This window comes from Saccostrea cucullata, unplaced genomic scaffold, assembly GCF_032062105.1.
Source record: "Saccostrea cucullata isolate Sc308-1 unplaced genomic scaffold, CSIRO_AGI_Scuc_v1 ctg3934, whole genome shotgun sequence".
Lineage (NCBI taxonomy): Eukaryota > Metazoa > Mollusca > Bivalvia > Ostreida > Ostreidae > Saccostrea > Saccostrea cuccullata.
This window is the reverse complement of record NW_026931966.1, coordinates 2,540-16,733: the sequence shown is the minus strand read 5'-3', so window position 1 is coordinate 16,733 and position 14,194 is coordinate 2,540. Positions and strand designations below refer to the sequence as shown.

Sequence of the window (14,194 nt, the reverse complement as noted above, 5' to 3'; positions counted from 1 at the left end):
CAGTTGTTTAGAACATCTCCTTGTAATAACGTCCCAGCGTTCCTGAAAGCGTTTGGAGATTGGCCCTATGTTAGGTGTAACATTTATTTGAAAGCCTTTCGGTATAATGTCACACTACTGCTATATCATTTTTCTTTGATTATTCTTATCAAGTATAGTTACGCCATTTTGGGAGAATGAAACAATGTACGATATACTGATTGTCGTAATTAATTAGCATAATTAATTCGTTCAATTATGTAAATCGCACTTCACCCGAGTATACCCGATAGACCGGACGTATTTCATAGCGGTCCGGTTTTCTTTCTTTAATAGTGTTCGTAAAAATTTCCAATTCAGCATGTAACTAAGTTTGTAAATATATAGTGTTTAGTAGTTTAGTAGTAGTGCTAGTTGTTTTTGTGTCTCTTTTTCCTTTGTTCTTATGACTTTTTAACTTTTTTCTTTGTCCTGAGGAAGGGACAGGTCGTCCCGAAAATTTGACAATTTTTATTGTTCGTGTCGTTGGTCATTTTTAGTGCTTTATATATATATATATATATATATATATATATATATATATATATATATATATATATATATATATATATATATTATTGTTACGAATTTTCCCCATTGCCCAAAATAACCCACAGATTGGATCACCCCAATTTATGTCCTAAATATTTATTCTAGGAATCGTAAATTTATTTGTAGATATCATGGGAATATTACCAATCATCGTATGTCATTAATGTATGCTTTTTAATTCATTGTATATGTTTATTTCATGAATATCATATCGTTGTTTTGTACAAACCCGAATTTCCTCCACAGATCGTAATGACTTATGGCCGTCTGGCATTGTTATTCAATCAAGGTACCCAAATCCAACTTGGCATCGTTACCAAAACAATTCCCAAACAACAAATCATCCCTTTTCCCGCATTTGTAATGCTAAAGCCTTTACTTGATGCAAAAGTTATGAGTGTTACCATACAAACGTCGCGCGAATACTGGCGGTACCGCTTGTTATTCGCACGTGAACTAATTCGCACCGGAATACCAAAAGGTATATAAAGAAAGCACTTTAGACTTTTTCTTCAGTCTGGGGGGTTGGTCAGCCCCTTTAACATCTGACCAACTCAGAGTCCCAACTCCCCATCATTGGGTAAAAACTGAGGCCCTCACATTGGGTAAATTTACCAATATTGGGTAACCCAATCTACCTAATTATTATATTTCCTAACCCAACCATAATCAGCTGAACAAATTGTCCCATTGTTGATATTGTGGAACCCAATCAGCTGACTATTATATATATCCTGACCCAACCATAATCAGCTGAACAGATTGTCCCATTGTTGATATTGAGGAACCCAATCAGCTGACTATTATATATATCCTGACCCAACCATAATCAGCTGAACAGATTGTCCCATTGTTGATATTGAGGAACCCAATCAGCTGACTATTATATATCCTGTCCCATTAGCCATAAGTATACTCTGTTTGTATTTTATAAATCATAAATCATTATTGTTATTGTTTGAATAAATTCATTTTTATAGATAAACAAATCTTGTTGATTAATCAAGGTAAATCTCAGGAATAAGAGGACCCACATAATTTTTGTAACACCCAAGATCGGGTCACGTTACAAATTTGGTGTCAGAAGTGGGATATCCATTTGCTTATTTCTGTTTACCAAAATTTTTCTATTATAAAGACAAAAGAATTGATATATTTTTGTAAATTTTTATTGACCCAATCAATTTTTGTACCCGATATTTACAATGGAAACTGAAGAAAGTTTTGATTCAGAAGTCACTTTCAAATCACGCCCATCCTCGTCCAATGCTGTGGAAGATAATCAGGATCATAATTTACCCGCTCCCAATCTCCAATCTTCCCCAATGGCATCAGATTCAGTACCGCCTGCAAAGAACAATCAATTGGACATGTTAGTGTCTATGGTACAAAGTGTTAACCAACAATTGTTGGGTATGAGACATGAATATCATGAATTGAGAGATCATGTTAATCATTTAGAAAGAAAATTTGAAAACCCAACCTATGACAGGGGAGACAATCATCACACACCCAGTGTCTCAATATCCAGACCCATTCATCCAGTCCACTCTTATGATGATTTGCAACCCCATGTTCATACAGACCCAACGAATGGGCAAAGGGAATATACACGTCACCCAAGAACAATGTCAGGTACCCATTATTCCCCCTTACTTGAAATAAATAGAAATGAAAATGGAATGCCTCTCCAATCTACACCCAAAACCCATGTTACCATAAAACCCCAAACATTTGATGGATCAGAGGACTTTGATGAGTACCTTGCCCAATTTGAAATTTTAGTTGACTTGCATGGATGGGACTATAAAACAAAATCACTGTATCTCGCCAGTAGTCTGACGGGTAGTGCACGTGCCCTCCTAAGTGAACTGAATGAAATCCAGAGAAGAGATTTTAACTCCCTTGTGAAAATCCTAAATAGGAGATATGGCTCTATAGAGAGATCTGAAATGTTCCGTGCCCAACTCAAAACCAAAACTAGGGGTGTAAATGAATCCTTACCCGAATTGGCCCAATCTATTAAAAAGCTAACTCGTCAAGCTTACCCAACGGCTGACCCAACCATTATAAGCATTCTGGCCCTTGATCAATTTATTGATGCCCTACCAGACCCAGATATGCGATTAAGGTTAAGGGAAGCTAAACCCAAAGACATAAACGAAGCTGAAATTTTGGCCATTCGGTTGGAAACATATAGATTGGCAGATGCCCAACGAAATAAAACTGTTCATGCCATTAACAAATCAGAACCCATCCAAAACTTGCGGGATGACCTACAATCCCTAACCCAAGAAATTAGAGCCCTAGTAAGGAATTGTCAAATGCCTACCCATAATTTGACAGAAACCCCTTATGCACATTATGTATATGAGAACTCATACCAAAACCCCTATGCGAATTATTCCAATATGGGCTCATATGAAAACTCCAAACCCAACTACCAAAACAATAGACCAACAAATTATGGACCAAGACCCCAAGGTTCCCCCTACCAAGGAAATTCTAACAAATGGAAAAATTTCCCCAAGAACCCAAATCAAAATCAATTCCAACCTCAAAATCAGGGAAACTACCCAGCGTCGAATTCGGGGGTCGGAAGTCGACAGGTTCAAGGGGCAGGCCCCAACACTTACCATTAAACGTGGCTCAACCTCTCTCACTAAAATCTGAACCCAATATTGAAAATAAAACAGAATTTGAATCCAAGAAAGATATCCCTTGTACTGAACCTATCCCCAAAGAAATTTTAGTGAGAGATATAAATGGGGAAAATGATGGAATTTATGTTACTGGAAAAATTGGAAATAAAGAAACAAATATACTAGTAGATACAGGTGCTAGTATGACTATTGTCAGCACCCAATTCTTTGAAAATTTAGATAATGAGGAAAAGCCCCAAATTACCCCAGTATCTATCAAACTTACATCTGCAAGTGGTGATGCAATCCCAGTTAAGGGAGAATGCCCAATCAAAATATCCCTTGAAAATTTTCATGTTACCCATAAAGTACTTGTGGCCGATATACAAAAACCATGCATATTGGGACTAGATTTTATGACTCAGAATTCATGTGACCTTTCTATGAAAAATATGAAACTAAAGGTACAGGGTCTAGACATTCCCTGCTTTAGTAAACCTTGTGTAGAAGTGTCTTGTGGCAAGATCAGTCTTGCTGAGGATATTGGAGATCCTCCCCATTGTGAATATGTTGCTCCTGCAAAGGTAGATAACCCTTTATTTAGGGATGAGGTTGGAAAAATAGAACCTATCCCAAGTTTTGTTGAAAAAAATGAGTTGTTGATTCCCCAAAACCCTGTCACTGTAGACAGAGAAGTCACAGTTTGTCACATGAATATGAAAGATGAAAGTAGCAAACTATGTAAAAATACCCAATTTGCCACAGTCAAATGTGATGACAAAATACTAGATGTATTGGAAGACCCAACCAATACCCAAACCATTAATGCTTGTAGCTTGGAGCTCGGCCCTCAAACTCCAAACCACTTGCAATGTATTAATGTTGAGAAAATCCCCAAAGAAATTAAAAATGAACCAAAGCAAGAGTTCCATTTGAATGAAAATTGCCATGTAGCTTTCGACAAACTCCAAAGAGCCCTAACAAGTTCCCCAACCTTGTCCTACCCCAACAATAAAGGATTACAAAATAGTGTAGAGAAATCATATATACCATACTCGCTACCTGAGCGAGCCATTCCTAGATCATACCTTGCCTTGAGGGAACCCTCCAAGCCGTGTGATGTACTTCCGAACGTTGATCCTGGACATTTCCCAATGATGCTGGATTCATAGTAGACGGATGCACTGGACCTTTTGGATATTTCCAAGGACTATATTGTATAACTTTGTGAACCGTATAATAATTGTGAATATTTGTGTTGTGGATTGAGACCCGTGATTTGTCTCCGTCGTGACTTTTCCATTCCAATGGATCCAGGATTGGTAAGAAGTGATGAACTGTTATGAACAAAAACATTTTGGTAAAAGTTAATGTATTGATGATTGATGAATTGTTATTCATATTTTGTTATTCATAACTATGATTTATAACTGTTGACCACATTGTAAGTATTGATATGTATGTATTATTGTGGCCCATGATTGTGTTTATTGCAAATATTACTCTCCATGACAATATTCCCATGATATATAGTCCCAAAAATAAGATTTGATAAAAGGATCCAACATTCGGGACGAATGTTTTCATGGAGGGGGAGCTGTGTTACGAATTTTCCCCATTGCCCAAAATAACCCACAGATTGGATCACCCCAATTTATGTCCTAAATATTTATTCTAGGAATCGTAAATTTATTTGTAGATATCATGGGAATATTACCAATCATCGTATGTCATTAATGTATGCTTTTTAATTCATTGTATATGTTTATTTCATGAATATCATATCGTTGTTTTGTACAAACCCGAATTTCCTCCACAGATCGTAATGACTTATGGCCGTCTGGCATTGTTATTCAATCAAGGTACCCAAATCCAACTTGGCATCGTTACCAAAACAATTCCCAAACAACAAATCATCCCTTTTCCCGCATTTGTAATGCTAAAGCCTTTACTTGATGCAAAAGTTATGAGTGTTACCATACAAACGTCGCGCGAATACTGGCGGTACCGCTTGTTATTCGCACGTGAACTAATTCGCACCGGAATACCAAAAGGTATATAAAGAAAGCACTTTAGACTTTTTCTTCAGTCTGGGGGGTTGGTCAGCCCCTTTAACATCTGACCAACTCAGAGTCCCAACTCCCCATCATTGGGTAAAAACTGAGGCCCTCACATTGGGTAAATTTACCAATATTGGGTAACCCAATCTACCTAATTATTCTATTTCCCAACCCAACCATAATCAGCTGAACAAATTGTCCCATTGTTGATATTGTGGAACCCAATCAGCTGACTATTATATATATCCTGACCCAACCATAATCAGCTGAACAGATTGTCCCATTGTTGATATTGAGGAACCCAATCAGCTGACTATTATATATATCCTGACCCAACCATAATCAGCTGAACAGATTGTCCCATTGTTGATATTGAGGAACCCAATCAGCTGACTATTATATATCCTGTCCCATTAGCCATAAGTATACTCTGTTTGTATTTTATAAATCATAAATCATTATTGTTATTGTTTGAATAAATTCATTTTTATAGATAAACAAATCTTGTTGATTAATCAAGGTAAATCTCAGGAATAAGAGGACCCACATAATTTTTGTAACACCCAAGATCGGGTCACGTTACAATATAATAATTATAAATAATAATTAATTTCATTACAACATGTATTGGTAACAATCCTCTGTTAAAACTAATGTCCAAATAACTGTATCTCACTTCTATTCTCAATGACCGTGTAGTGTAGGACAGCGCCGCGAGAATTCCATCGGCATCGTAAGCAAGTTTTTTAACTTGCCTAGATAGCCGAGCGGTCTAGCGCGCTGTTCCTGCACTGCTAGGAGACAGATTCCGAAGGTCGAGAGTTCAACCCCGGGCTGGGGCGGAAGTGGGTATCCATGTAAAAGTGAATTTCTTGGTGCTTTCTATATTATATTTCTTCACTTAGGGCAGTTATGTTAGTTTAAGAGTTGTTGTAAAATGTGCTTTATATATATATATATATATATATATATATCTTCAGGTCAGAGGTATAAGTATATAATATACATAATCAGACAATAAAATGGGAGAAAAAGAAAAAAAGAAAATGAAAAAAGAGGAAAAAACACGTACAATACATGTTATAATGAAATGATTGAGGGAAAAAATTATGGAGGACAGACGAAATCATATATTTTTAATATAAACGTACATATTTAATATAAACATACATAGTTTTTTGAGTGACATAGCATCTTGTTTTGTCATCAGTTGAGAAAATTTCAGAATATTTGGTCTAAGAAAATTTCACTTCAAGGAGTTTGGTTTTAAAAATAATACTACTTTTAAAAACAATGAATTTATAAAAGCGATTTTTTATTTTTCAATTTGACAAATTAATCTGAAATACTTTAAAGTAATACCTAATCTTTAAAGATTGCAAAAAATTATAAATGACTCTGTTATTTTTTTACGGAACCCCCTTGCGGCCGTGTAGATAATGTAGATAGAAAATTAACCGTTACTTAATAAACTGAAAAATAATCAATGTAGCGGAATTTTTTAAATTTTACTTTATTTCTATGACAACCAAGACGTATGGCAACTTTTTTTTCAGTTTATTAAGTTACGGTTAATTTTCTATCTACATTGTTTTTCGAATCAATATCGAGGTTTCTATTTATTTTACATTTGATTTCTTTGTCATAGAAATAAAGTAAAATAAAAAAAAAAATCTGCTACATTGATTATTTAATCTCCAAGACAGACTAGAACGGGACAAAATAAAATGAAGCCATAAGAAGTTCACTAATATCAAAGACATTTTGCGTCATCTTGCAAACATCACTTTCTTCAAATATCTCAGTTAAGGACCCTTCAACTTTCATCAAAACCACTTACATTTTTGAAGAAAAAAATTGCCGTTTCCTTGTAAAATTCTTTCTCCCTGTTCCAGATGTTTTGGTTCCAGGTATAACAGCATAAGTTTTAATACTTAAACTCTACAATACAGCTAGTTATAGTTGTCACTCTATTGCTCAAATCAATTCTTGAAGAGATCGAAAGGTATCGAATAACGTTTATCTTTTCTATTCTTTTTATTCTAAATGAAGATCGAATCAGACCACATAATTAAATTCTCAAAGATAATTATTGCGGTACTAAGAGACCATATAAATATTTACCCACCCGAACTTGTGTACAAAGGAGATTCAACATTTTTAAACAATCGTTCATAAAGGACTGTATTGACTAAAATATCCTTTATTATGCTTTCCATATGATAATAAAGCAAATTAAAAACTGAGTTTCCCGCAGCTCTGTTATTATTCAGATTCAATGAAGAAACAAGTATGAGTATTGTTGTATATATGTCATTTATTGATGACATAAATGAAACACATGAAATCTGGGAGATCCTATGACTCTCTACAATTAGTATCTACACCATGTTATGGATCTCCCAAAAATTAAAATGACATCATGACAATACTCAAAAACACAAATTTATCAAACATTTAAGCTGAAAAATAAGGTGGCAACAAACAATAGGCCACAAAGCAAACTAAAGTATGAAATACATGTACATCCCAACTTAAAGCTTAACCTAAGGGATGGTTGTATGGGGTGGTGGAGGGTATGCTTTTCATACAAAAAATAACATGTACCAACACTTGCTGCATCAACAGTGATAACAATCACGTGACATCTGTGACAATATCTAACGTTTAATTACCGCAAAACCCCGAAACCCAAGCCTATGCATTACCTAACTTTGTTAACTCTGAAACCTGTGATATACAAAAATATATTACAAACACTACATTCTAACCACAGAAATGTAAAATTATAAATGAATGCATAAAACATATTATTTACAATAATATTACATTATGCTTTGCTTTTCATACAAAAAATAACATGTACCAACACTTGCTGCATCAACAGTGATAACAATCACGTGACATCTGTGACAATATCTAACGTCTAATTACCGCAAAACCCCGAAACCCAAGCCTATGCATTACCTAACTTTGTTAACTCTGAAACCTGTGATATACAAAAATATATTACAAACACTACATTCTAACCACAGAAATGTAAAATTATAAATGAATGCATAAAACATATTGTTTACAATAATATTACAAAACCATTCTAATTAAATCATGATACAAAGTGTTTGTATTAGGCCTTTTATTGTGACATGGAGCAAGATCTTGTTGAAATATGTTCTATGTTTTGGGAAACACTAAACATTCACCCGTTGTTTTTAAATTGTTGATAATTTCTTCTTGATATCTGCTGGAGTTAAGTGTTTCCTCATATATTTTTAAAACCCCAACTCCGTTTGCTCCAAAAACTCCCCAGTATGAAATTTGGGACGGGTGTTTCACAATAAACTGTAGGCACTTTGAATCATACTTTTCAGCTTTTCTTCTCCAAACTCGACGATTCTTCCTGTCATTGTGAGATTTGAATAAACTTTCGTCGAAAAAAAAACAAAACTTTCTCAATCTTCCTTCGTCATGTATCTGTGATGTCTTGCCCATTGCAAACGTCTTTGTTTAAGTTCTTTTAAAAAGTAATGGCTGTTTAGCAGGAACGCAGCTTTTAATTCCATGCCTGTGTAACTTTTTTTACTTACAGTCGTTTCAATTAAGGATATCCTGGTTGATTTTACAATCTTTGTTTTCAGCTGTCTTATTGTTAAATCTCCTATCTTGCAACGCTAGATTCTTTATCGCTCTTTCGTGTCAACGGGTGACTTAACTTCTTTTCCCTCATCCAGACAAGTCGAGCAATGTGCCATGTAACTTACTACACGAGACCGTACGAGACCGTAGCGCGAGAAGGAGACACCGTATCTCTCTGCCGTATGTTGTTCTACACCTTTCTACGTTAATTTTGCATTTCTCAAAGTAATGATCTGAAGTCTAGCTTCGAGAGAGATTCGTCTTACTGCAAAATAACAAGTATCAAGTCCTAAAATGTAGGTGGAAAATCTTTTCAATTGTAACAATTATAATTTTTTTTCTAAAAAGAAATAGTAAATAAACTTACCTTTTAGCGTAATCTCCATGTACAGCTTATCTTTTTTTGTCGCTAGATTCCAATAAAACCGAGAGGAAAATGATATATACCCAAAGTTTATTGAAAAATATTAATCTTTTAGAAATGAATTTAAATACTGTATATCGACCACATACTACTGCAGAAACTAGGCTTATAGGAAATGAATTCTTAAAATGATATTACAAAGACTATTCACATTTTGCAGTTATGCCGTAGAGAGCCTAAATTTATCATATTCAACAAGAAATGTGACCGTGGAGAAGCGGTTTTAATTCTATAAGCTCAGTTTGACCAATTTTTCTTGAACAAGTATTGAAATTTAACCTTATCCTGTTCTTATTTTGTTTTTATAAGAAATCGTAGTTTTACGAGGGTTGTCCCGTAAAATCGTGGACAAAGCGTTTTTCTCGAAAGGTAATGGGCGCACTAAGCTGAAAATTTCAGTAAATGTTTATTCATCATATTTAAGTGCATGATAATTTTTTTGATAAAATATAGGCAAAAATAAAGATTTTATTATGCTTGAATGTGCACGAGGTATTGTCCTACGGCGCACGGTCAAAAAACCAAGGTTTTATTAAAGAATACACAAGTTTGAATTCAAAAACAAAGTTTTAAATACATAAGATTTGGATTAAAATTATCCTAATTCAATTCCACAATCAATTTTGTAGTCCTTGTAAAAATTTTAAGGCATTTGCTTAATTTTTGGCAATTTCTCGAGCATTCGAATTGGGAAAGTGATAAACACAACACACGAAAAATGGCGACGTTTTATGACGTTACGGCGCACCGGAGAACAGTTCAGTTTTATTTCGATGTTGTAATAACACCTTTAGAGACTTGAAATGACCATGGAAGAAAAAAGATTTTAAAAATATCACTATATCTTAAGTATATACAGGAAATAGGAGTTTTCTTAGCGAAGTTTTTTTTTGATCGAGTCCCTGGGGAGTACAAAACATACGGACAAACTCCTAATGTAATTTATATCAAAAGACGCTGTCACAGTAGACCGTCGATATGAGATTTTCTATTAGTTGAATGATGGTGAGAATATTGTCCGTAACTTACTAATAAATCTTCAGAAGATTGCATGGGGGTGCCAATTGGTTCTTCGACTGTTTATGGAGACTAAAGAATTAATGTGTATCAATGAAATTCCTAAATTTAAGTCGGACTCATCCAACTTCATTTTCAGCAAAGATAAAACGTGATGCTTATTTTAGACACTTGTTATAATCCATGCGCCGTAAGGTGATACAATACATAGCATAAGATCTCATAATTTGTTTTTTTATGCATATATTTATCTGAAATTTGCTGTGTATATTACTAAAATATGTACCAAATAATAGTGAAAATTTCAGAACGCAGTGATGTTTATTTTTTACACTAGACAACTTGTCCACGATTTTACGGGACAACCCTCGTATATTCAGCAGAAGAATATTTTATGGTATTATCAAAACGGTTATCCACAAAACGAAAGTAAATAAATGTTATAAATAGTCAAAATATGATATCAATTAGGTCTCTGTCATAGCGAAAAACAACTTTGCCGTCTGTTGTCCCAGTTGCATCGGCAGTCCCAGTTGGCGGTGATAGGGTGTGAATTTTAGGCCATATCTTAATGATTATGAGTGTGTCCGTGACTCGCGCTCTTTGAACCGTGTGAATTTAATAGATTGTGTGTTGTTTTACGTCTCATTCGAGAAGTGTTTACTTATACAGAGATGTCACTATAAACCTGTGAAAGTCGTTAATCGGCAGTCGGGGCCATTTAGCAGTAAGTTATTGTTCCCTGCTAAAGGTGGGGATATTGATTTTTGTCTGTCCATCCGTCCGTCTGTAGTTCTGTTTGCCTGTAACGCTTTCGTTTCCACGCGATATCTCGAGAAGCCTTTGTGCTTTTGCAATAAAATTTTACACAATAACTCGAGCGCTTAACGTATCAGCAATTGCTACCGTTTTTTTTTTTTATCGACATAGCATCCCTACTAATGTGTTAGGAACCTTTTATTTTTCGGTGTTCTGTAAATATTATAAAACCCAATGAATTCTGAATAGCTCTGACAGTAGCTCTTGCGAGATGTAGCGAGACTACAGCGAGATAAGGTAAATTATTTGGTGGCTAGGAATGACTAGCACGGGGATACACGTTAAAAAAATTGTTGAGTTTCAGTTTCTATCACCCTATAATATTTGTAGAAATGTACTTTAATCTCTCTTAAATTCATTCAAACTTTCAGACGTATCTTTTTTCTGACATTATTTTCTGCAGTCAGGTATTCCTTTTTGGAAAAGATATACTTGCATGGGAAATTCAAAATTTACAACATGACAAGATTCTCACTCCTTCATGGCACCTGATCCCACCCCTGATGTTTTAGAACTGCAGCCTCGGGCAATATTTTCACCTTCAGGTCCAAGTAATCATATGCTGCCCTCATACCCAGTCAATAACTGCATAATATTATCATTGTATAAGTTATTACCTAGAAAAATAAAATTCATGCATTTAAGCAGGCATCCCTTTAGGGTGTATGTATATCAATAATCTTGACCCTCTCCCTTGACTTTTGATCAACTTCAAGTGACCTCTAGACAAACACTGACATTTTCAACCTCTTATTAAACACAAATAATATAGGTATATGTATCATATTATACAATTATTGACTTTTGATAAGGTCTACTCGTGACTACACAGGCCTGGTCAGGTATATTGGTTAACCGAGGCCCAGGTTAACTAATACCTGACCAGGTCCGTATAGTCACGGTTAGACCGAAGGCGCTAAATTCACATTAAAGATTAACGAAATAAGCAATTATGAAGAAGAAAAATTAGGGAATGTAAATATAAGCATTGAATTCATATTTTTGGATGTCTTAGGTCCTATAACACACCTGGCCGTGCCAACAAATTATCATACCACGCGGTATTCCTCTTCACAATTGTTTATTCGTTAATCTTCTATAGCGCCCTTCAAACCTGGCGTACTTTAAAATAGACGTAAAAGCCGTTTGTGAGTTGCAAATAAATAATGCAAACGAACATTGCGAAGAAGTTGTATCTTTACATTAATTTTACAAGATTGTAGTTTTTATTAAATTGAGTCAAAACATTGTACATTTGGGTGTTCCTAGAGTATTGAAAATGCATATACTGTAAACCAACTTTTATTCGCGTGCGATAAATTTTCGCGATGTTCACGAGAGCCTCGTCATCGCGAATATTTCTCGCCGCGAACGGGTCCTTAAAGTATCTTTTTCTATTTAAAAAACAGTTCCATAAAAGCTTGATCGCGAAAATAAATCTTCGCGAACTTGTTTACTCTCGGTAAATCGCGAAATAAAGTCGTCTCGAATAAAAGTTGGTTTACAGTAGTTCTTTACGCGCGGTAACAAGGTTTCGCGTGTGTTACAGATTTGAACGTCGTAGATTTCTAATGAATTTCATAAAGAAAATTACATTGAATGTAGATATTACACAAAAAGGGGTCTAGACCAATCAGAGTGCATAAAAATCCCTGATCATTTAACAAACATGCATGTTGAAGTCATATATGACGTATTTTTGACAAGTTCAGACTAACTTAAAATTAAAAGATGTTTCTATTTATTTATTACTTTATATAAAGATACACAATTTAAATAAACCGCGTTCAAAATGGGTGAAAATTTGAATTTGAGCGTAAATATCAAATATCATGTAAATCTACACTTAATGTCATATATTTATTTTTTAGCTCAGATATGCCATATATAGCTTTAATTCTTACCTTCAATCTGAATTCCTGTACTTCAGAATTTGTCGACACCGGTTTTTTTTTAAAGTAACACAAATTGAAAACAAAACTGTCAATTGAAAGGACCTTTCAATTTCCTTGACTTTCTAACCTAAAACTTTTGTAGTGATTTGACAACACATGACATTCCTCCCCATCTTCATCTATACATAACACTGGTGAAAAGTTGTTGGACACAATGATTATTTTTGGGACATCTACATTTGTGCTGGGGTTTCATGATTCACAAAATCTTGTTGATTCAGCAATCACCAATAAAGATAAGCAAACATAAATAATCTACTAAAGGAAAACACCCAAAAACATTCAAAAACAAGAGGACCATGGGCCATATCGCTCACCTGAGCACTGTGGCCAATACACTGGACTATGATTTAAACACACTTGAATACTTGAATCTACACCAACAAAAATGCATCCATATTTCTTTGACTAACTATGGCTTATTACCCTTTAAGTCCGTACCCCCTCCCACCCGGCCGTTATGATTGGAACACTATTAAATCTACACTACCTAAGGATGCTTCCATGTAAATATGATTAAGTATGGCTTTGCTGTGTCCGCGAAAAAAAATTAAATATGTTCCTGTATATTACAATGTAAAACTTTGATCGTCCATCGCGGCCCAGCATTACCTCCTTGGGTAATGATTTGAACAAACTTGAAACTTGAATCTACACTTCCTGAAAATGCTCTCTTATATTAAGAGCAAACATAATAAGATTTTTCCTAAATATTTCTATGTAAAACTTTAAACGTCCCTCAGGGCCCCGCCCTACCCCTGGGTGTCTTGATTTGAACAAACTTAAATCAACACTTCCTGAGGATGCTTCCATATAAGTATGACCAATCACGGCTTTGCTGTTTTTTGAGAAGAAGATTTTTAAAGATTTTTCATATATATTTCTATGTAAAACTTTGATCGTCCCTTGTGGCCCCGCCTTAACCCCGGAGGTCATGATTTGTACAAACTTGAATCTACACTACCTGAGGATGTTTCCCCATAAGTTTCATCTTTCCTGGCACAATGGTTCTTGAGGAGAAGCTTTTTCCACCACAGAAGATGGTGGGATAAGGCGAGCAGAATGCCTATA

The 14,194-nt window shown here is 34.9% G+C and overlaps 1 long non-coding RNA gene across 1 annotated transcript; it reads right to left on the bottom strand.

Moving 5' to 3' along the window:
• Nucleotides 1-1,749: 1,749 nt before the first annotated feature.
• Nucleotides 1,750-5,381, bottom strand: LOC134234124 (uncharacterized). The gene is made up of 3 exons (XR_009985122.1): nt 5,015-5,381; nt 4,301-4,549; nt 1,750-1,917 (listed from the first exon to the last, which is right to left on the bottom strand). It is a non-coding gene; the product is annotated as an uncharacterized LOC134234124 (long non-coding RNA).
• Between the last annotated feature and the right edge of the window lie 8,813 nt (nt 5,382-14,194).